A 24,803-nucleotide genomic window follows, 5' to 3' on the forward strand; every position below is an offset into this window, starting at 1 on the left:
ATACACACAGCAAAATGTGCACCAATTCAATAGTTTCCAAATGTAAAATTTATTGACTTTGATTACATTCTTCGAGTTCTGCAACCATTATCAACCACTTTTCTGAGTAGTTCCTTCCTCATTAACATAAACTCACTGTCCTCTAAGGTACTTATCTAATCTTTTGAGTTGCTGTTATCAATTTGTTTGCCTATAGATGGTTCTTAAAAGAGCATAATGCTCAAGGCAGGTCTTTTTTACTAGTTAAGCTAAGCTATTGTTCAGTTTTAAGATGACGTCATAGAATATTTTTGGTTTAAGTTTTAAAGATTATCTCAGGGCAATAGTTTCAAGGGCTCATCCATCCTCTATGGCTCCAGAAAGCCTAGAGTCCATGAGAATTTAAAATTCTGTTCTGCATTTTACCCCTTTTGATCAGGATTCTTCTATGGAATCTTCAATCGAAATGTTCAGTAATGGTAGCAGGGCACCATCTAGTTATTCTGGTCTCATGGCAAAGGAGGCAGTTAGCCACATGTTCCATATCCTCTTCCTATTCCTTACTCTCCTTCTTCCTCTGTTGTTCCAGGTGAATAGAGTGTTGTGCCTTGGATGGCCGTTTGTAAGTTTTTAAGACTCCAGGCACTACACAACGAACTAGGAGGTGGAACAGAAGCTCTAAACATGTTATTAGGCCAGTTGACTGAGATGTCCCATGAAACCATGACCAAGACACCAAATCCCATGAGGTGTTTGGTTGTACCTAAGCAGCCTCAGCAGCTACTCTTTTATTGTTGTCGTTGTAAATATATCTATAAGTTTTGCCAATTCAAGTTTCTACTGGTGTACGACTTATTTAGAGCAATTACAATAATCAGCTGTGCAACCCTACCCTGAATCAATGTGATTTTTCCATCACTGTTAATCCCTTTTCCCCCTCCCTTCCACCCCTGGTAACTGCTAATAAACTTTGGTCTCTGTACATTTGCCTTGTCATGTCTGTTTATATAAGTGAGGTCATACAATATTTGTCGTTTGTGATTGGTGTATTTCACTCAGCATAATGTCTTCAAGCTCCATTCATACTGTAGTACGTATCAAGACTTCATTTCTCCTACTAGCTGAGTAGCATTCCATTGCATGTAATGTACCATATTTTGTTTATCCATTCATCTATTAGTGGGCATTTAGGTTGTTTCCACCTTTTGGCTACTGCGAATAGTGCTGCAATAATGAATACTGGTGTACATGTCTCTTTTTGAGTCTCTGTTTTCAAGTCTTTTGGGTATATACCTAGGAGTGCAATTTCTGGGTCACACAGTAGTTGTATTTTAGTTTTTTGAAGAACCTCCACACTGATTTCCACAATGGCTGTACCATTTTGCATTCCCACCAGCAATGGATAAGGGTTCCAATTTCCCCACATCCTCACCAACGTGTGTTATTTTCTGCTTTTTTTTTTTTTTTCCTTAGCCATCCTATTGGGAGTGAAATGGTATCTCAATGTGATTTTGATTCTCATATTTCTGATGCCTAATAACACTGAGCATCTTTTCATGTGCTTGGTGGTCATTTGAATGTCCTCTTTGATGAAATGTCTATGTAAGCCCTTTGCCCATTTTATGACTGGGTTGTTTGTGTTGTTATCTAAGTTTTGTATATATTTTGGCTATTAGATTCTTGCCAGATATATGGTTTCCAAACATATTTTCCCAATTGGTAACTTGTCTTTCCACTTTTTAGAAAATATTTAAAAGTGCCTGTAAGGTGAAGCAAGGTCACCTGGTCATTGATTCAAATTCTGGCAGATGTAACTCTGAGCTGCCTCTCTCATTCCTTCCACCAATTCTAAGAGCTAAAGAGGGATTCCAAGAAACTGGACTGTAACCAAATGGCCCAAGAATCCCCCCATGCAGGGGAATTTAATATTTCCATCCCAGCTAAGGTCTCATTGTCTGGGTGTTAAAGTCAGTTTCAGTTTGTCCCGCTCCATTCTAGAATTTTGTTTAAACTAATATTTTTAGCTCTTTGATGCTGTATCTTAACAGGAGACAACAAACAACCTCTGAGTATTCACAGAATGACAAGAGCTGGGTTTAGCCAACAATTTGGCAGATAAACAGAGTAACAGTGGCCTTGGCAGCACTGCTATTGGGGATGTGCTATGGATTGTGCTTGTGGCAAAGAAATCCTATACTTTGTGTCATCCTCTGCATAGAAAAGGAATCTGAGTCTATTGCATCTTATAAGAATAAAACATATGAAAGAGACAATAAGATAATAGTAATAACAGTCTTCTTGGGTGGTAATGAGTTTGAGACATAATCATCACACAGACTTGAATCTACTTATTTTCTAGCCTTCCTTTAGCAGATTTTTCTTTGCTTGGTTTCTATGGAAACTGGTAACTGCACATGAGCTAGAGACACTCAGTAGCCTTCCTTGGCAGACGTGTGTGTCCACTTTAGATCTTTCTACTTCAAGGAATAACATGTTGTAACCACCACCAGATAAAAAAAAAAAAAAAAGGAAAGAAACCTAATCCATACACTGTCCTCTCAGAATCATTGCTGAGAATTTCAATGCTGATATTTACCATTTATTGAGCATTTGCTATGTTCCCAGACATGAGCGAAACAATTCTATACCTTAACTCACTCAATCTTCCCAATAGCCCTGTGAGGTTGCTATCTGTCAGGGTCGTTAGTCAGGGTCAGGCCAGGAAAATGGAAACCACTCTAGGTCTTTCAAATGGAAGGAATTGAATATAGGGAAGAGCTCAGAGGCCAAACAGGAGGATGTGAGGCAAGCTCAGAGAAAAAACAAAAACTACCAACCTGGAGAGACAATGGGAAAAGGTAGTGTCTCCAGAACCAAGAAGTTGGGACCATTTGGCAGGAGCTCGAACTATGATGAGGACTCCGTGTAGGAAATGAGACCATGAAGGGAAGGACTATCTGGTGAACTCTGGAGCCCCTGACGAGACACAACTACTACCAGTATGCCACAGGAAGCAGAGAAAGTAATGGGCAGGGAGGCCCTGGCTTTTCTTTCTCCTGCCCTCTAGCCTTCTGATAAGATCTCCTATTGAGTGAACCTACAAGGAAGCCAAAGGGCAAAAGATCCTGGGAAACAAAGCCCCCTGTGGTTCAAAACAGAGCAGAGGAAGCATAGGGATGAATCCGAGAGCAAACTGGCAGTTGGCTACCAGAATATTACTATAGATGAGAAAAGGGAGGCTCCAAAAGATAAAGTAATATTCTTAAGACAAACACTAGCAAGTGAAACAATTAATTATCTGGTCAAGGATCAGTGCTCTTAATCACTTTATGACACTTCCTATGGAGAGGAAAATGTCTTCATACACCTGACATTTCCTTATTACATGCCCTTCACCTAATTAGGCCCAGTCAATTATGAAAACTTTACTTATGGGGGTCAGTCAATCTGAAATTTGCCCACTTGGGGGGTTGTGGATATTTATTTGGTGTGTGCTTATAAATCAAAGAGATTCAGCCTGACCATGTATAGTCACTCATCCCTGTCTTCAGTCAGGAAAATCTCACTGGCGTCAGGGACTTGGTGGGTAGCAGGATGCAAGACCAATGAGAAATCTTACCTGACGAAAACCAGACTGTGATTCCAATTCGTTAGGGCATCACAAGGAGGTGATGAGGGGGAAAACAGGTAAAAATTCCCATTCCTATTTCTTCCTCTAACGGTTGATCATCTATATCACTAACCTTCTAAGAGAAACTTATAGAGGAAAGCTAAAAGTTCTGTTCATTTTTTTCCCCAATTGGGGAAAGGAGTCCACTTGGCTGAGGAACACCTTAGTAAACCTTGCAGAAAAGCACTATTCCATATAATTCAAACCAAAAACCAAATCCACTGCCATCGAGTCGATTCCAACTCGTAGCGACCCTGTAAGACAGTAAAACTGCCCCATAGGGTTTCCAAAGAGTGGCTGGTGGAGTCGAACTGCCAGCCTTTTGGTTAGCAGCCAAATGCTTAACCACTGCACCACTAGGGCTTCATTCCATTTAATAACAAGGTTATATATGCATTCACACTTTTAAGAGAGATTACTTGAAAACTAAGAAAACTTCTATTATAAGGATTTTCAGTGACTGGCAAAGGAGAAAAATTTGGGTGTCACGAATTGAATTGTGTCCCCACAGAAATACATGTCAATTTGGTTAGGCCATGATTCCCAGTATTGCGTGGTTGTCCTCCATTTTGTGATTGTAATTTTATGTTAAAGAGGATTAGGGTGGGATTTTAGCGCCACACTTACCCAGGTCACATCCCTGATCCAAAGTAAAGGGAGTGAGCTGACAGAGAGAGAAAGCCTTCCCCTGGAGGTGATGCCCTGAATTTGGACTTCAAGCCTACTAGACTGGGAGAAATTAAATTTCTTTTTGTTAAAGCTATCCAATTGTGGTATCCTGTTATAGCAGCACTAGATGACTAAGACATTGGGGGCAGGTAAATGTTCCTACTTGTTTCCCTTTAAATTTATACTCTGTGTGCAGTAACCTATGTATTTGCTTCTTGTTGTTGTTATTGTTAGGTGTCTTCTAGTCGGTTCCAACTCATAGTGACCGTATGTACAATAGAAGGAAACGCTGCCTGGTCCTGCACCATCTTCACAATCATTGCTATGTTTGAGCTCATTGTTGCAGCCACTGTGTCAGTCCATCTTATTTTGATTACCCCCTCCTTTACCAAACCTGATGTCCCTCTCCAGGGCCTGGTCCCTCCTGATAACATGTTCAAGAAGCCCTGGTAGCGCAGTGGTTAAGTGCTTGGCTGTTAACCAAAAAGTCAGCAGTTCAAACCCACCAGCTGCTCCTGGTAGAAAGGCATAGCAGTCTGCTTCAGTAAAGACTACAGCCTTGGAAACCCTGTGGGGCAGTTCTACCCTACAGGGTCGCTATGAGTCAGAATTAACTCAAGGGTAACAGGTACCACGTATTTGCTAGACCAGCCCTATTTATATTAGTAGACAAATGAATGAGAACAAGGGGATGCTCTGTGGTTCTTCCCAAAGGATCCAAAATACTTCCCCAATTAATGACCCATGAGGACAGATGTTTCTGTCCCAGTGAAACCCTGAGGGCTTTCTGTGCAAATGTCACATCTGGACTTGATTCCAAAAAAGAAGCCACTTGTGGGCAACTGAAGCGGTCAGAGTGTAATCTTTTCCATCCCCCAAAAAAGATTTTGCCAAAACTACTGAAATTTAAATTAGTTTTGGTATTGACAGCAATGTATATTTAATGACCAGGAAGTCTTCATATCTACTTTCTCACCACTGATATGAGATAAAACACATTTTGAGGAACAAAGAGTTTTTGGCGATTTTCCTGAGATTCCACCAGGGCTGGGTCCAGGCTTTGTGGTGCCTGATACATAAACAAATTCTAGGGTACCTCTTTAAGAAAAAGAATGTAAAAATTGTGAATAGAAATTTATGTATGAGAGTGATGATTTATTTTGATAGAAAAGAAATCACAACAAATTATAAATTTTTAAAAGCTAACAAATATCAAAAACATTACAAAATTCTGAAAATAATAAAGTATTTTTGTAATGCAATTGCTGACAAACTTTTACATTTCCCCATGTTTTTCACACTCTTTAATCATCTTCTCATATAACAGTAAGTTTGTGATACTTTCTGTAGAGAGAATAGAAACATAATTCAATCTTTTCTCTGGTATAGTCCCATTTGATTTTTGTTGTTGCTAGGTCAGAAAAAAATTTTTTCAGCTTTACTACTTGTTATTTGTTGTGACATGCTATTTTAGGATTGTGGTCATATATGGGAAAACCTTTAAGTCTCTTCTATCTATGATCTAAGACTTCAGAGCACTTCAGGTTTTCTTGGGAGATGACTTCTGTATTTTACACAAAGAACACACACCTTGTATGTTTGTCCGCCACCCGCACCCTTCCCCTGAGAGGTATTTCCAGAAGCACTCTTCACTAATTTTTTTTTCAGCAACATGTAAAAAAAAAAAAAAAATTAGCATAGCAGCACCTACAAAAATATCTCATGGGGGGGAGGGCACAGTTGACAAACAAACATAGAAGGTCACGTTATTTTTGTAAAATATGGTAATCTCATTAATCTTTGAATGGACAGCACTCACTAATCACTGGTAGTTGTTGTCCTTGTTTCATTACACTGAGTGATCTGGCACAGAAAATGGCAAGAGTATTCCTAAGCTCCACAACTTAACCAGATAACGAAGTGACTGCAAGTCACATAAAAACACCTGGTAAACCCAAGCTAAATGCATCGCCAGCTAACTCTCCCCTTTTGTGCTTCTCAAAGATGCCTGTAACTACTACAAAGCTATTTAACACACGTGGACAATGACCGAGGGGAAGTTGGTATACGAGACAGCCGTCTTAACTGATTGCAGTTGAAATATTTTACTTTTGCGAAGCTTACGAAACATATGATCATGTAGACACATTTTTAGGGCCCGTTCCTTCTTCCTACACTGGGCCCATGTAAGTGACGGATCCTGAAACTTAAGCTTCATCAGCTTCATGATACATCTGCCTTTAGTCTCAGTATTACTATCGTTATATTATTTCTGCATCATGGGGATGCAGAAATATTACAATAGGATAATATATACAGAGCTCCTGGAACATAACAGGCTCTCAATCGATTGTTTTTACCATCACCATCGCTTTTCTTGATTCTCAAGAAGAGGTGAAGGAAGGTTGGCATGGTTGGGGAGACTTTCAGGAAGAGGTAGGCCTTCTGCTGGGTCTCAAATGCACTTTGATTTTAACACCCGCAGGCGTCTCTAGTCTTTTCAGGCAAGGACATTTCAATAACCAACTCCCAGGACTTGGAAATTCAAATGGGAGCAGGGAAATACTTAACAGGTTCATATTTGCCAGTTTTTGTCTGAAATGAAAGAAGAAGGTTTGAATATTCAAGTTATTTAAAAACTGCTTTGAATATCACATGATTGTTGTAATTGGTGTCACTGAATTGAACACATGAAAAATGCTAAATTGGCAAATGTGTTATGTATATTTTTACAACAATAAAAAATAGCAATAACAAAAAAGCTGATTTGATTATCTTTTTAGAACTCTAGGAGTAGCAGAGGTTAAAAAAAAAACAAGAAGAAGAACAAAGAACCTCAAATCTCCATTTGTTCAGGGCAGTTAATTTCAAGAGATATTGGTAAGGTGATCTATCTGTGTCAGGTTATTCTAAAAAGAAAAGATTTCTGGGGAGACATACACACACACACACACATGCACTCACAGAATATAGGTTGAATCTTGGGAGCTAGAACCAGCTAAAAATACAGTCTCTTCCTTATCTCATGACAAGCCAATTCGTGTTAGCCCATTAAATTCCATCAAGAAGGAGTACCAGTAGGGAAAAGCTAAGCTTCCATCTTCCCATGGAAAACTCCAATTGGAGGAAGGGAAGGGGTAGTGGGCAGGTTCCTGCAGCAAGTGGCGCACAAGGCTGCCAGCCACCCTGCTTCACAGCCGCTGCCTCTCTGTCCTCACCCGACGCAGCCAAGCACAGCCACAGAGGCAGCGCCTGCCTTGGCATGAAAGAAGCACTGTGTATTGACAGGGTTCCCAAGCCAACAAGCCCACCCATCTCCCCAGGCTGGAAAGGATTTCCTCAGTCACTTCTTCCTATTGAAGACTGAAGGCCTGTCATACCATTAAGATTCAAATGTACAAAGCTCTCCTGCATGCATTAACACTAGAGCTGGGAGTGGATTACCAGATGGCCTAACCTGGACAGAAGAGCCATGAGAGGTCCAAGTCTAAGGTCCCTCTTTAAGAAAAAGAATGCATAACTATGAATACAAACTTAGATATGAAAATGATTCTTTGGAATGAGAAAAGAAATCACAACAAATCACAATTTAAAAAATATATTAAAAAAATCACAAAATCCAGAAAATAAAATAAAGTATTTTTGTTAATTGACTGCCTGACACATCTTTATAATGATGCTATAATAATAATAAATATTATTGCATTAATAATATTGTTATAATAATAATGCTTCAGCACCCCAACAGTGCTTTGAAAGTTCCACCTTCTCCTGTGATTTTTTTGGATCTCTTCCTCCTGGGCCTACCTGGACCTACCACCTGGACCAAGCTCACACTTTTTCCCTCAACCCCATTGTCTGAAGCCCATCTAAAACACCCACAGAACCTTTCCAGGCCCCACCTGGAATGGTCACTCCTTACTCTGGCCTCTTAAAGCTTTTCATTTGTTTTAGGGGAGGAATTCCTTTTTACATTGATTCATAATTAGATATGTCTTTGTTTCCACTGTACTGGTTGCTGTGTTTCTACCACATTTATGCTCAATAAGCATTTACAGAATATAAGAACAAATGCCAGTTTGGAATCAGAGGAGAAGGCCCAGACAGCTCTGTGGAGCGTGCACCTGAGGAGGGCCCCAGGGAGAATATTGGGAAGCTTGGGAGGTGCCTGAGGCTTTAACAAGGAGGAGAGGTTCCACAAGCAAATCCTAATGTCTTAAAATGCCTCCAGGTCCCTGGTAAGTAGTCAGGACCATTTGGGTTGCAAGTCAACACAAATTGGCTTAAGCAACAGGCTATCTTCAGCTTTTATACGTAGGAAGGATACTGGATGGATGATGAAAGGAAGAATTTGAGGAACGAAAGCCCCAGGACAGAGTGCAAACCCACTAAACCCATTGCTGTAGAGTCAATTCCAACTCATAGCAAACCCACTAAGGACCCAGAAAATGTCTCTCCTTCTTCTCTTCCTCCTCCTTCTTTTTTCTTCCCTTCTCTTTTATTTTCTTCTCTTCTCTTTCCCACTCAACTTCTTTCTTCCTCCTTCTGTTTTGCTCTCTCTGTGTCTCAATCTTGTATTGTTTCTCTATTTTGATCCAATTTTCTTTTACATCAGAGGAGTTATCGTCACATATCAGAGGAAATCTGCTAGCAACTCCAGACATAAACCTTTAATGATTTAAAGCTAAAAAACAAAAAACTAGCCCTTCACATACAGAGTTTATAGAGAATATGTTCTACATACTACTTTGGTGAGTAGTATCTGGGGTCTTAAAAGCCTGTGAGCGGCCATCTAGGATACCCCACCGGTCTCACCCTTTCGGGAGCAAGGAAGAATGAAGAAAACTAAAGACATAAGGGAAAGATTAGTCCAGAGGACTAGTGGACCATGTCTACCACAGCGTCCACCACACTGAGTCCAGTACAACTAGATGGTGCCCGGCTACCGCCACTGCTATCACAATAGAGAGTCCCAGACAGAGCTGGAGAAAAATGTAGAACAAAATTCCAACTCAAAAAGAACAACCAGACTTGCTGGCCTGACAGAGACTAGAGAAGCCCTGAGAGTAATGAGGCCACTCCTGAGGTACACCCTTCAGCCAAAGATTGAACAGTCCCATGGAAGAAAACAAGACCGAAGGGGTGCACCAGCCCTGGGGCAGGGACTAGAAGGTAGTAGGGAACAGGACAGCTGGTAATAGGGAGTCCAGGGTTGAGAAGGGAGAGTGTTGACATGTGGTAGGGTTGTTAACCAATGTCATACAGCAATGTGTGTACCGTTTGATGAGAAACTAGTTTGTTCTGTAAACCTTCATCCAAAGTTCAATTAAAAAAAAAAAAAAACTAGCCTTTCACCTCCAATCAAAAAGTTCCATGACCCACCTCCAATTGGCCTGGATTCTGTGTGCCTACCCCTTGGGTGAGTCAAAGCATCCAAGAATGTGATACTGTTCTTGGCCATGCACCATGATTGACAGTCTCACCAGGGCTGAATAGAGGGGAGGAACAAGAACTTTAGCAACTCTCTACACTAGCTAAAACAAGGGCCCTTGGAAAGGACTTGGAATAACTTCAAGCAGAGGCAGTATCAAGACCAGGTAGCAAAAGAAAGGCCCTCTGAAACTTTGTGACCTTTTGCCTCTTAGAGGTACCTTGTCTAAAATAATTTTATCCTTGTATCTCTAGTGAGCCTGTATCTCTGGCCTGAGAAGTGAGCCTCAAATGACAACTCCAATTCCTGTGACAATCAGCTTTAAGCCAGTGGTTTTCTGAGCTTTGCTGTGACACGTGAGAAGCTCTGTTTCCTCTTTTCCTATCGAGCATCATGTGGTTAGGAATCAGAGGCCTGACTTTGAGTCTTGACTTAGTTTCTCACTTAAAAATTGAATAAACCCAAAACAAACCAAACCCACTGCCATCGAGTCCATTCCGATTCAAAACAAACCTGTAGACAGCAGAACAGTTCCATTGGGTTTCCAAGGCTATAAATCTTCACAGAAGCAGGCTGCCACATCTTTCTCCCAAGGAGTGGCTAGTGGGTTCGAACCGCCTGTTTTTTGTTTAGCAGCCGAGTGATTAACTACTGCACCAATAGGGGGATAGTACCTGCACTGCTTTCTCTTGGATGTTGTTGTGAATATCACATAAGGATATTGTGAAAGGGGACATTGAAAACTGAAAAGCGCCACACAAACGTTAGAACTTGCCACTTCAAAACTGCTCACCTAACTTCCCAATTGAGGTTATTTCTATAACCTTCACTGAACTTGTTTTCATTAGTCTCTTCTGCTTAATAAAAACATAAAATTATGGTTTCCAATGTTTTTTAAATTAATTTTGATCTTTATCAACTTGCTATGCGTATATGGTTTCCAAGGGCAAATAGTTCAACAAACTTATGATTAAAACAGTAGTCTCCTAGTGACCACTAGAAATCCCAGATACATTTATCTCATATCACATTGATACAGATATCTTGAAATATCATTTTTGCTCATCACTACTTCAAAATTACAGCAGTAGACCCACTGCTAGATCTTGTTATTTAAATGTGCTCATAAAAAAAGCACATATATTATACCATGATTTTGGTACAGTCAAATGTCGGATGTTGAGTCTCCTATTTTTATCCTTTAATTTTCTAATTTTCTCTCCTATTTTCTGTATTTTTGTCTTTTTTTGCTACTTTCTGCACAATTTCCTCAATTTGATCTTCTGACCCCATTGCATGACTATTTCATTTCTGCTCTGCTCTTTTTAATAACATCTAGTCTTAGTCCATAGCTGCTATCTCTTCTCATCTCCCTTAGGCTGTCTCTTCTAGGGTGTGATGTATCCCTGCTGATCTTTGGCTGTCTGTTTACATTTGGAAAAGGCACTAGACAGCGACTGGAAGTTCTGTATGCAAGTACAAACCTTGTTGGCTGGTGGCTTCAGTGAAGGGCTATCAAGTCTTCTCATTGTGTGATACCCAAAGGTCAGACTCTGTGGGTCTTTCCTCATGAGGAAGTCTGTGTCTCCAGAGAGTAATTCTCTAACCTCCTGCTTGGAGGGAATGAATGGAGGTACAAGGATCAGTATCCTTGGACCCACCCAGCACTGCTCTCTGCTGTTCCCCACTATTCTCCCAGTCTGAATCCCCTCTGGTTTAATTACCAAAGGAATAGCCTCTGCGTTCCTACTGGAGCAGGGAAGGACCAGCCACCTGGCTGTCTGGACTGGGTAGTGAGGCCCCCAGATGGATCTTCAACCTGTCCTCTTACATTCCACCCCACTCCTCCTGAACCTTCAGAGTCAGCTGGTGCCCCAATTCCTGGGTCCATCCGTGGCTCTGGGATGCCAGCTGACTTGCTTCTTCTCAGCTTCCCCCTCTGCGAGCAGTTACATAGCATCATGCTTCACTCTGCCCAGATAACATCCAACCCTCCACTTTTCACATCCCAAAGTTTTGTTGATCACTCTTGTCTGATGTCATCTTCTTTCCCTTGTTCTTTGTCCTTGTAGATTTATACCTTTTAAGTTTCATAACTGCCATTTTAGTTGGATTTGGGGAGATTACAGAGCACACTCAATCTGCCATGCTTATCCACATGTCTTCTGCCCTCCAGTGTCTCATTTTAGCCAAAAGAACAATCAAAGAGACATCAGTCTTTTATTAATTCTTGTTGGGGCTTTTATATACAACTCTGTTGATGCAACTTGACCTTACAGTGAGGAAGCAGATACCTTGGGCCTTGGCTGCCAGCCAGGGAACCGGAATGACAGCTCCATCCTCAGCAATGATTAACCTAAAACTACAGGCACTAAACCACAATACACTAATGGAAGGAGAGAAACTCAATGTCCAAAATGGCAATCTTTAGATGGAGTCTGGAATGTCCACCTCCTCCAGGCTGACTGCCCAGGCTGAGAGAACAGAGTTACGAATCTCCCTTCCCACCCAATGTCACACCTGGCATTCCACTTAACTATCTTCCTATCTCTCTAAAGGTATCACCCTGTATTTCCGTGTGACATAAAGATGTTCTCGCTTCTTTTTATATATCCTTTCTGAGGTTGTTATTCTGTTTCCAATACTCTCTTGGGATGTTCGTTTGTCTCCCAGATGGCTGTGTGAGTTGTCTATATTAAAGTACTAACTCCTGCAGTGTGGCCTTGACACGATAGCACTACCTTAAAATTTAGAAATGAGCAAAAACGGTTTTTTTAATGAGGAGATCAAATTAAGTTGAGGAAACGGACAGAAAAGAAAACTGACAGGCTTCTCTGTTTAAAAAAAGAATATAAGTAACTGGAAGAATGTGAGTCTTGAATCAATGTACATATGTCCTGAAAGTAACCAAAAGACTTGTATTTGTATAGCCCTTTTCTTGGCAGAAAGGAGCCCTGGGGACTCAGTGGTTAAACGCTCGGCTGCTAATGGAAAGGTCAGCGATTTGAACCCACCAGCCACTCCGAGGGAGAAAGATGTGGCAGTCTGCTTCTGTAAAGATTACAGCCTGGGAAACCCTGTGGGGCAGTTCTAATCCGTCCTATAGGGTCACTTTGATTTGGAATTGACTCACAGCAAAGGGTTTTGGTGTCTTCACAGGACATCAAAGCTTTTTTTTCCCCTCTCTTTTTTTAATTACACAAAAGAAAGCAAAAGCACAAGATACGGATGTCTTGGTTAGCTCAGCTGTTATTTAAAGACATGAGAATGTAGATCCCTGGATGGACTGGAGCTGCATACAGCTCAAAAGGTGGGGCCCCACAGCGGGCAGGCACCACAGTGAATTTCCACGCAGCTTGGAATCTCTGGCCTCTGCAGGCGCCCCACAGCCCAGATCCTCAGTCTCTGCCTGACGCTGGGGTTCAAGAGATGAAAGATGGACCAAGTGAAGCAAGGTGCAGGTGACTGAGCCCAGATGTGGCTCCTGTTAACAGGGAACAGAACAGAATATGTCCAAATTGCCAGGAATCTAATTGGATGGGTTTCTATAATATACATTGTAGTGATGGGGGAATTTACTGGGATCTGATGAAAAATCAGAAATGAGCTTCGGTTTGAGGGCATTTTTACATAGAATAGCTAAAGGAATCCTGGGTGGGTGGTTCAAAGGTTAATGAGCTCAGCTGCTAACAAAAAGTTGGAGGTTCAAATTCCCCTAGAGGTACCTCGTAAGAAAAGCCTGGTGGTCTACTTCCAAAAAATCAGTAGTTGAAATCTCTATGGAGCATGGTTCTATTCTAACACATATGGAGTCACCAAGAGTCGGAAGTGACTTGATGGCAACTGGGAAAAAGAAAAAAAAAAAAGCCTGAAGCCTAAAATTTTAAAAAGAAAACGTAATCCCTATGGCTTCCTACTCTACTGATGCAAAACAAAACGTCAGTGCTGGCTAAATCTAATTTGAGCCACAACCCTACTCGGCAGCCCTGGAGGCTCAGCAATTAAGCACTTGGCTGCTAACTAGAAGGTCGGAGGTTTGAACGCATCAGCCCTTCTGCGGGAGAAAGATGTGGTAGTCTGCTTCCGTAAAGATTACAGCCTTGGAAACCATATGGGGCAATCCTACTCTGTCCTATAGGGTCACTATGAGTCAGATTCAACTCAACAGCTGTGGGTTTGGTTTTTTTGGCTCTATTACACATGGAGCAAATTAAGCAGAATTGGTGACACTGTAGAAAGGCCACTGTGAATTACTTGACCGTAGGCTGACACATCAGGACCGTTCTGAGACTGCTTTACCTCGAGACAGGGAGGTTCAGAGAGAGAGAATCCCAGCACCCCACCAGCCTATGGGAAGAGTCTATGAGCTCAGTGGACAGAGCAGTGGCCAGAGGTGAAAATTTATGCTGGGATAGAAAATCTCACTTGAGACATCAATCATAGGTTAAATGATGTGTAAAATTCCCCCAGTCAAGAAATTCACTCTAAACACAAACTACCCAAATAAGTGGTTACCACTCATTGATATGAATAGGAGGCACAGCTGATTGATTCTGGTAAATTTTACAGTCATTCCAAAGAGGAAGAGAAAACTTAAACCTCCACTCAAAATATAGGAAAAATCTCCTGTAGGCTGATGGCAACCATGCAAGGATGTGCAGGTTGTACACTGAACAACTAACTCCAGAGCATCCTCACATCATAGGTAGTGGTCATAAAAGGAACAGGCAAGGGTTTTCCCCATTTCCAGATTCTGTGGTCACAAAGCACCAAATAAAATTACAATGAAGAAATAAACCGCACAAACTGATGCTGCCACTACTCTTTAGGGCTCTGAATAGCTATCATTCTAGACCAGGTTCTACCTACCACTAGAAGTAGGGACCTGGGTGCTGTGAATGTGGTGGGGTCCTCTCCCGACGGGCCTGTTCCCATATGAGCCTCCACTTCTTCCCGAGGTCTGCAGCTTCCCCCACCTGCTCTAAGGAAAACCTGGTCAAATCCTACATGCTTCTTCCTGATCCGGCCAGAATCTATTCTGATCCCCCATGGAGAGCACGGTTTTCTCCTCCAAGTGCTGGAGTCTTCTCAGCTTCTCCCTGACCACTAGCTGAAGTCAGCCACCACTTCTGACTCCATAAATTAAATACACAGCCTAGCCTTGTCCAGCATGTTATCTGTCTGGACCTCGTTAGTAGAGCCATAGGAAATTTCATCCTTGGAAGAGTATACCACATGTGCCACACAAAACCAGACTACCCACACTGCTCCTCAAACCTCTCCCTTGAGCACGGAGGTGCTTTGTGAACACTAAGCACTCACAACCCAGCACACTTTATGTAGACATTATACAAAGACAACTAAAATGTATATTTACATTGACAATGTGTCATGTAAACCCATTGTCGATGAGTCGATTCTGACTCATAGCAACCCTTTAGGACAGAGTAGAACTGCCTGATAGGGTTTCCAAGGAGTGGCTGGTGGATTCAAACTGCTGACCTTTTGGTTAGCAGCCAAGCTCGCAACCACTAGCAGCCATTTATTCAAGCCTTAAATGCACTAAGACATGAGTGTAGGGTATTCTAGAGAGAGTCTTTCAGATTTTGTATTAATTTCTTAGGGCTGCCGTAACAAGTTACCAAAATTAGATGGCTTAAAGCAACAGAAATTTATTTTCTCATAGTTCTGGAGGCTGGAAATCTGAAATGAAGGTGTCAGCAGGGCCATCCTCTCTCTGGAGGCTTTGGAAAGAGATTCTTCCTATTTCTGGTGATCCTAGGCTTTCCTTGACTTGTGGCAGCATAACTGCGATCCCTGCCTCCATTTTCAGGTGGTCGTCTTCCTTCTGTGTCTCTTCTTTTTTATAAGGACATTTGTCATATTTGATTAGGGCCCACCCTACTCCAGTAGGACTTCATGTGAACTTAACTAATTGTACCCGCAAAGCTCCATTTCCTAATAAGGTCACATTCAGAGGTGCCAGGGGTTAAAACTTGAACCTATCTTTTTGAGAGATACAAATCAACCCCTAATAGATTCCAATCTTTTCTCTTCTTGGTCTTACTCACTCTCCAGCAATGCTACCTGTGGTGTTCTATTCTCTTTCCCCCATCTTTGTTTTTATGAAGATAAAAGCAGTTTGAAATGACTAGTTGAAGTTGTCTACATTTAGACCACTCCATTGGAAGTTGAAATCCCTTTGTTTTTCTTCTTGATTTCTCAGTGTATAAATAGTATTATATGTAGTTGTCTTTCATGATCAAAGATAAGGGTGATACTTGCCCAAAAGACAAGTGAGAATGAAAATAATAATAATAAGTTGCCCATGATCACAGTGAGCCTTTGTACCCTTTTGGCCAGTCCCATCTAACACTTGTTTACCTGTCTCAGGTAGCTAAAATCCTGACACCTGGCTAGCCCTGGTCTTCTAAATGTGCCCCTCACAGTTGCTTTGTGGAGTACATTGTAACACTATCAATAATAATAACAACAGCTAAATTCTTTGAGCACTTACTATGTGCCAAGCACTGTTAGGCACCTTCCATGTATTATTTAATCCCCTTAAAATCTCTCTAAGGATAAATAAAGCACTATTGAAGAAGAACTATAAAGTAGGAGGACTCACACTACCTGACCTCAGAACCTACTATACAGCTACAGTAGTCAAAACAGCCTCGTACTGGTACAAAGGACAGATACATTGACCAATGGAACCCAGATGTAAATCCATCCATCTGTGGTCACCTTATCTTCAACAAGGGCCCAAAGTCCATCAGATGGGGACAAAGCAGCCTTTTTAACAAATGATGCTGATAAAACTGGATGTCCATCTTCAAAAAAAAAAAAAAAGAAACAGGGCGCATACCTCACACCATACATGTAAACTAATTCAAAATGGACCAAAGACCTAAATATAAAGCCAAAAAGTGTAAAGTTCATAGAACAAAAAATAGGATCAATGCTAGAGGCCCTAATACACAGCATTAAAAGGATACAAACCATAATCAACAACACACAAACTCTAGAAGATAAGCTAGATAACTGGGACCTTCCAAAAATTAAACACTTATGCTCATCAAAAGAGTTTACCAGAAGAGTAAAAAGAGAACCTACAGACTGGGGAAAAAATTTTGGCTATTACAAATCAGACAAAGGTCTAATCTTTAAAATCTACAGGAAAATCCAACACCTGTACAACAAAAAGACAAATAATCCAGTTAAAAAATGGGCAAAGGAAATGAACAGACACTTCACCAAAGAAGACATTAAAGCGGCCAACAGACACATGAGGAAATGCTCACCATCACTAGCCATTAGACAAATGCAAACCAAAACCAAAATGTGATACCATCTCATCCCCAGCAATACTGGCACAAATAAAAAAAACAGGAAAAAACAAACATTGGAGAGGCTGCAGGGAGATCGGAACTCTTACGCACTGCTGGTGGGAATGAAAAATGATACAACCATTTTGGAAAATGTTATGGTGCTTCCTTAGAAAGCTAGAAATAGAAATACATATGATCCAATAATCCCGCTCCTAGGAATATATCCTAGAGAAACGAGTTGTCACACGAATAGACATACGCACATCCATGTTCTTTGTGGCATTGTTCACAACAGCAAAAATATGGAAACAACTTAGACAATAACTTAAACGACAGACTTAAACAACTTAAACAACAGACGAATGTATAAGCAAACTGTGGCACATACACACAATGGAGTATTATGCAGTGATAAAGAACAATGATGAATCTGTGAAGCATCTCATAACACGGATTAATCTGGAGGACATTATGCTGAGTGAAAGAAGTCAATCAAAAGACAGACAAATGTTGTATGAGACCACTACTCTAAAAACTCATAAAAAGGTTTACACACAAAAAGAAACAATCTTTGGTGGTTACGAGGGAAGGGAGAGATAAAAAAAAAAACCCCAAAACCAAACCCAGTGCTGTCGAGTAGATTCCAACTCATAGCGACCCTATAGGGCAGAGTAGAACTGCCCCATAGAGTTTCCAAGGAGCGCCTGGTGGACTACGAACTGCTGACCCTTTGGTTAGCAGCCATAGCACTTAACCACTATGCCACCAGGGTTTCCAGGGGAGGGATAGGGATGGAAAAACACTAAATAGACAGTAGATAAGTGGTAACTTTGGTGAAGATTAAGATAGTACACAATACTGGGGAAGCCAGCAACTTGTACAAGGCAAGGTACGGAAGATCCACAGACACATCAAAACTCCCTGAGGGACTGAATTGCTGGGCTGAGGACTATGGGAACCATGATCTTGGGGAACATCTAGCTCAATTGGCACAACACAGTTTATAAAGGAAATGTTCTACATTCTACTTTGGTGAGTAGTGTCTGGGGTCTTAAAAACCTGTGAGCGGCCATCTAAGATAATCCACTGGTCTCACCCTTGAAGAGCAAGGAAGAATGAAGTAAACTAAAGATACAAGGGAAAAATTAGTCCAAAATTGGACCACATCTACTACGGCCTCCACCAGACTGAATCCAGTACATCTGGCTACCACCACTGACTGCTCTGACAGGGATCACAATAGAGGGTCCTGGACAGGGCTGGAGAAAAATGTAGAACAAAATTCTAACTCACAAGAAAAGACCAGACTTACTGGCCTGACAGAGACTGGAGAAACCCTGAGAGTATGGCCCCAAGACACTATTTTAGCTCAGTAACATAGTCACTCCCAAGGTTCACTCTTCAGCCGAAGATTAGACAGTCCCATAAAACAAAATGAGACTAAAGAGGCACAGAAGCCCAGGGACAAGGACTAGAAGGCAGAAGGGGACAGGAAGCTGGTCAGAGAAGGGAGAGTGTTGACATGTGATGGGGTTGTTAACCAATGTTGTAAAACAATGTGTCCTGTTGAGTGAGAAATTAGTTTGTTCTGTAAACCTTCATCTAAACCACAATTTAAAAAAAAAAATCTCTCTGAGGTAGGTTAATATTCCCATTTTACAGATGAAGAAACTGAAGCACAAGAGGTTGCGCCCCAGGTCATGTTGCTAGTAAGGATTTGCACCTAACCTGTCCAGCTCCAGAGCTACAGGCTGAGCCCCAGCACACTCTACCCTACCATGGCACTGTACGAATAGCCGTAGTTCAGCTGAGCTGAGGGCAGAGCAATGAATGCATAGCTCTTTACAGTTAATCCACAAATTCCTCTTTAGAGATGTTGAGTCTCAAAGTAAAAAAAAAAAAAGTGTTCTGAGCCTCTCTGGGTCTCTCTCCCCATGCTGGCACTCCGTTGCTAGCCACACCAGCAGTTCTGCAAGCCTTCACAAGGCTCCAAAGTGAGATGTCCTTCTGGTCTGCTCTGTTCTCTCTGCATTGCAAAGTCTCTGCACCCTCACCCCCACCTATTCATCTCTGAAACTCAGCCTGCACGTCTCATGCCGTCTTCCCCGGGTAGCCTTGTGGGTTTTGACAGTTCCTTACCTCAATCTCTCCCCCATCCCACAATCCTCAGTCTGGACCAGTCCACATGTTCCTGTGCTAACTGCCCTTTCCAAAGTTAACATTTCCAAATGGCAAGAAAAGTTCAGAATCATTTAAGGGAAAAATAAGTGTACTTGAGACATACAATGAAAATGTTGGGCTTTTTTTTGGTTTGTTTTGTTTTTTTCCCTTAATCTAATCCTTATCCTCCCTACAGAAGAAGTAGTGAGTTCAAGGGGCCTCCTGTGCATTGTTTTCCCAGGGAAGCCAATTTCGGGTCTGTTTCCACTGTTTCATAACAAGAGAGCTCAACTTACAGCACGGGACGGGTGCACAGTCTTGTTTGCTTCTTCCCTCAAGAAAAAGCCTCAATCTCAGTTGCAGGCTTAAACAGACTTAACAGCCATAAGCTCCATAAGCTCTGGCATGCCATAAATAGTCCTTTTCATTGGAAGCTGCAAATCACGGTTCTACTGTAAAAACCAGAGCTACTCGGATAGCTGCCCCCAGCACTGAGCATGGGGACTTGCTTTTAGTAGCTTTTAATGAAGATTTGTTGATGGACTGATTGACCCAGGTCTTCCATATCAGGTACAGCCTGAGTTTCTTAGATTTTTTTAAAGGGATTTGAACTAAGATTCAAAACCTGCTTCTATACACCAACCTCTCAGTTCCCACAGTCCTTTGAGCCCAGAATCTTAGGACCTATTAACAATGCATGACTTTCAAAGCCCCTTCGGGGACTAGCAGGCAGGAAGGAAGGCAGGACAACACAGCTAAAACTCCTACACCATCCAGACCATGGTACAATGACCAGTTGTGTCTGGTTGCAGCAGAGGGAAATTAAAGAGGTTGAGGGTCCCACCAGATCATCAGAGAAAAGCAAACCAAGACATCCCATCATGAGTGATTGAAAGCTTTGGAGTCAGGAAAACCCAGACCTGAATCCCATTTCCACCACTCACCAGCTAGGCGGCCTTAGACAGGTTACTTAGCATCTCTGTGCCATCGTTTCCACATCCAAATTAATTCATAGGACTTTTGTTGGGATTAAATGAGGAAACATGTGTTAAACCTGTGAGACAGTACCTGGCCTGTAGAATGAGTCCCTGGTGTTTTAAATAATTAGTTCAGAGATAAAGTGAAAAAAAAATTTTTTTACTGTACTTTTAATTCCTTGAGAATTGTGGATATACCAGTTATGATAACTCAGCTAACTGAATGCTCAATTCAACAGAACACCCTATTCTCCCAAAAACGCCAGATAGGTTGGAGTTCACAGTACACATGAAGATGCTAAAGGGAGGAGAAACAAAGTCAGGATCAATGATAAGTGAATTTAATCAGGATCAAAAACACCAGAGGAAGGGGACGCTAAAATGAAATCTTGCCATAAATTTTTTAAATGAAATTATTACTCTGGGAACAGGTATACCATATGAAATCTTCCAATTTTTTAGAAGGCTTTTCATCACAATAGAGAAGAAAGGACACTGACTCAGTTGCTGTGTTCCCATTTTATTCATCAGACTTTAGCAAGAAAAATAAAGGGGTAGTAGTAGATAAATAAATACAGGTAAGGGAATTCTTAGAAAAATTAAATGTAACAAATCAGCAAGCAGAATGAAATGGATCCATAGGGAGTGAAGAAATGTATTCCTAAATTTGCTGAACCAACAACTCTTAGAAAAGTAATAGTGAGTGAGGAGGGGGAAATTTTGCATTAAGTCTTGCCTTGAGCTTGGGAGAGGAATCCTTTTGTTAGCTGAGTAATTTCCAGGGAGAGGTGAGTAGTGAAATGACAAGGGTGGGAGTGGCAGAGAGTTGCCTTTGCTCACCCCTCTTCTGTGATTGCAACTTCATGTTTAGAGAATAGATCATTGTCAGAATTCAAATGACCTGGACTGTATCAAGAAATCAATTGCAAGAGTTTTTATTTTAGCACCTCCTATGTCCAGGACACCATGCCAAGTGGGAGATACAAAGCTGAACAAGACTAGTCCTGGATCTCAGGAAACATCTGGACCATGGAGAACATAGTAACACAAGGCAAACATGACTGACACTGGGCAAGTTACACCATGCAGAATGCAGCAAGAGCAGGAGGGAGATGAATTTCCACCAAGAGAATCAAAGAAGGCTTCCTACAGGAGGCAGCATTTGAGCTGACCTTGAAGGGTAGATAGGAAAAGTCTTTTAGCCAGGGAAATGGCATTTATTCATTCATCCATTATCTCAGTAGTTACTGAGCATTGATTTTCTATCAGGTACTATGCTAGTTGCTGAGGACAGAATTTTGAGTAAAAAGGAGATAGAGTTTCTGCCTTCAGGGAGCTCCTGTGGGAGGGGTGGCAAATATTAACCAAAGCATCACACCTTCCCACTTAAATTGCAGTGTGACTAGTGCCATGAAGGGTGGGACAAGGTTCTGTGCAAGGCTCTAACAGGTGCATCTGAGGGAGGCTGGAGGAAATTCTAACAGAACCAAGATCTGAAGAATGAGTCCAAGACATCCAGCCAGACAGAGGAGATAACAGCGTAACCAACTGAGATAGCTGCCTGCTACAAGGCCTCTGGTGAGAAAGAGAAGTGTGGTGAGAAAAAGGGGCTGAAAGGGGGGCAGGATGCTGGAGCTTGGTATGGGGGAGATAGAGAAAGATGAGGCTGGAGGGGCCAGCAGGGACATGTGGGGGGCTGGTGTGTATTGGAGAGAAGCCCCCCATTTATTCTAAGAAAATAGGAAGTCTTAGAAATGTTATAATTGGCGTCATTCTGGAAGGGGGTGATGTTGGGGTGGGAAGATGAGAGTGTTGTTTTTGAAAGATCATCTGGCTGGTGGCGTAGTAGTTAAGTGCCACGGCTGCTAACCAAAAGGTCAGCAGTTCGAATCCACCAGGCACTCCTTGGAAACTCTATGGGGCAGTTCTGCTCTCTCCTATAGGGTCGCAACGAGTCTGAATCGACTCGACGGTGGCGGGTTTCATCTGGCTTAGGTGTGGAAACTGAATTCAGGGCCAGAGTGGATGAACCAATGGTCCAGGAAGAGATACAACAATAGCCTGGGCTGGGATGGCAGCCACAGAGATGAAGGGAAATAATGTCAAGAGATATTTAGGTATAAATCAACAGGACTGGAAGGTATATTGTGGGGGGTTGGTAAGGGAGGGGAAGGTGTTAAAGCCACCGCTGACTTTCAGAACAGGACGGACAGTGGTTCCAATCCCCTAGTTAAGAACAATGGAGGAGGGCCATTTTGGTAGAGGGAGAGGTACTGCAGGAAGTCAGAGATGTGAAGACTTGGTTAATTAATATGTATCTCCCTTAGTAGATTATAAACTCCCTGAGGGCAGAAAAAAAAAATTTTTTTTTTTGAGGGCAGGGACTCTGTCTCTTTTTACTCAAAATTCTGCCCTCAGCAATTAACACAATGCCTAACAGAAATAAATGCTCAATAACTATTTGTTCCACCACCTGTCTATCAGTTTGTAGTACTGTGCTGGTTTGCATGTTGCTATGATGCTAGGATCTATACCATCATCATTTCAAACACCATCATGGTCACCTGTGGTGGACAGGTTTAAGTGGAGCTTCCAGGCTAAGACTAAGAAGAAAGGCCTGACAATCTACTTTGGAAAATTAGGCAATGAAAACCTGATGGATCACAACAGAATATTGTCCAATGTAGTATGGGAAGATGAGTCCCCTAGGCTGGAAAACCAAAAACTAAACCCATTGCTGTAAATGTCAATTCCAACTCATAGCAACCATATAGTCGCTATACATAGACTATAGGGTCACTATAAGTTGGAATCGACTTGACCGCAATAGGTTTCCTAGGTTGGAAGGTACTTAAGATACACAGTGGTCACAACAATGGACTCAAGCATACCAGCTATGGTGAAGATGGTGCGATACCAGGCAATGTTCACTTCTGTTGTACATGGGTCGCCATGAGTCAGAGGCAACCAGATGGCAACTAACAACAACAACTATGTGTTAATTGAGTAGATAGTTGGTTAAATGAATGGTTTTTATTTTGGACATAAAGAGTTTGAAATCTTTTAAGATATATGAGAGATCTCAGGTGAAAAGCTAGAGATATGGGCTTGCAGCTCAGAATGCTCAGGATGGGAACCACAGGTACGTGATTGCCCAAGGATAGAAAAGAGAGAGAGAAAATGAACAGACCCTGGATGTAGCCTTTAGGAATTCCGATATGTCAGGGCTAGGTAGCAGAGGGAAGGCACACAAAGGAAAAAGAGAAGAGCAGCCAAAGTAAGAGCGAGTGCTTCAAGAAGTAGAGAATGATCAACGGTATCAATTGCAAGTAAGATGAGAGCTGAAGAATGTCCTTTGGATTGAGCAACACTGAGGTCATTGCTGACCTTTGTGAGAGCCGTTTTTGCAGAATGATGGGGTGGAAGCCAGATTGGAGGGGGTGAGGAGTGAGGAGGGGGAGGTGATGAAATGGCGACTATGAGTAGGCACAAGTCTTAGGAGGAGTTTGGCAGTGAAGAGGGGGCGAGAGGTGGGGCAGAAGCTAAGCAAAGACGGAAATCTGCTGGGTATGTTTGAGAACAACAGTCTAGCACGGCTAGAACAGTGGTTCTCATGCATGTTTTTCTCCCACAACATCCCCTGAAGAACAGATGCTCCAGGTCATTAAAAGAAATCAGAGTATCATGAGGAGAGTTGATTTGCTTGGGTGATGAGCTTGATTTTGGAGATGTTGAATTTTGGGAAGCTGGTGCAGCAGGCAGAGGGATAGAGATGTCTGTGAGGTAGCTACAGATATGAGTCTTGGTCAAGGTTAGCAAACTATGGCTATGGGCCAAATCCAGCCCACCTCCTATCTTTGTATGCCCCACAAGCTAATAATGGTGTTTACATTTTTAAACAGTTGGAAAAAATTAAAAAGAAATATAATATCTTGTGTTGTTGTTGTTAGGTGCCATCAAGTTGGTTCCAACTCATAGCGACCCTATGCATAACAGAATGAAACACTGCCCAGTCCTGTGCCATCCTGACAATCGTTGCTATGTTTGAGCCTACTGTCACAGCCATTGTGTCAATCCATCTCATTAAGGGTCTTCCTCATCTTCACTAACACTTTACTAAGCATGATGACCTTCTCCAGGGACTGGTCTCTCCTGATAACAATATCTTGTAGCATATGAAAAACAGATAAAATTAAAATTTCAGCGTCCATTAATAAAGTTTTATTGGAACACAGCCATTCTCATTAGTTTGCGTATTTTCTATGGCTGCTTTCACACTAGTAAGGCAGAGCTGAAGAGTTGCAGCAAAGATCATTTGGCTCACAAAGCCTAGAAGATTTGTCTTATCCTTTACAGAAAAAATTTTCGACCTTTGGTCTAAGCCAATCAGCACAACTTCCTGACTGGAATGAAGGATAAGTAAAAAAATGCAATAGGCTGATGTTATTACATTTAATGCAATTTATTGAATGAAAATTTTTATTGAAGTATTGTGTTGGGAGTTGTGGAAAATTCTGTGGCCTTCCCTGACAGCTGACATTATTGAAAAAAGTCAAGTTAAGGGGGACAGGATCAGCAGTATGCAC

The sequence above is a fragment of the Elephas maximus genome, chromosome 21, assembly GCF_024166365.1.
Source record: "Elephas maximus indicus isolate mEleMax1 chromosome 21, mEleMax1 primary haplotype, whole genome shotgun sequence".
Classification (NCBI taxonomy): Eukaryota; Metazoa; Chordata; class Mammalia; order Proboscidea; family Elephantidae; genus Elephas; species Elephas maximus.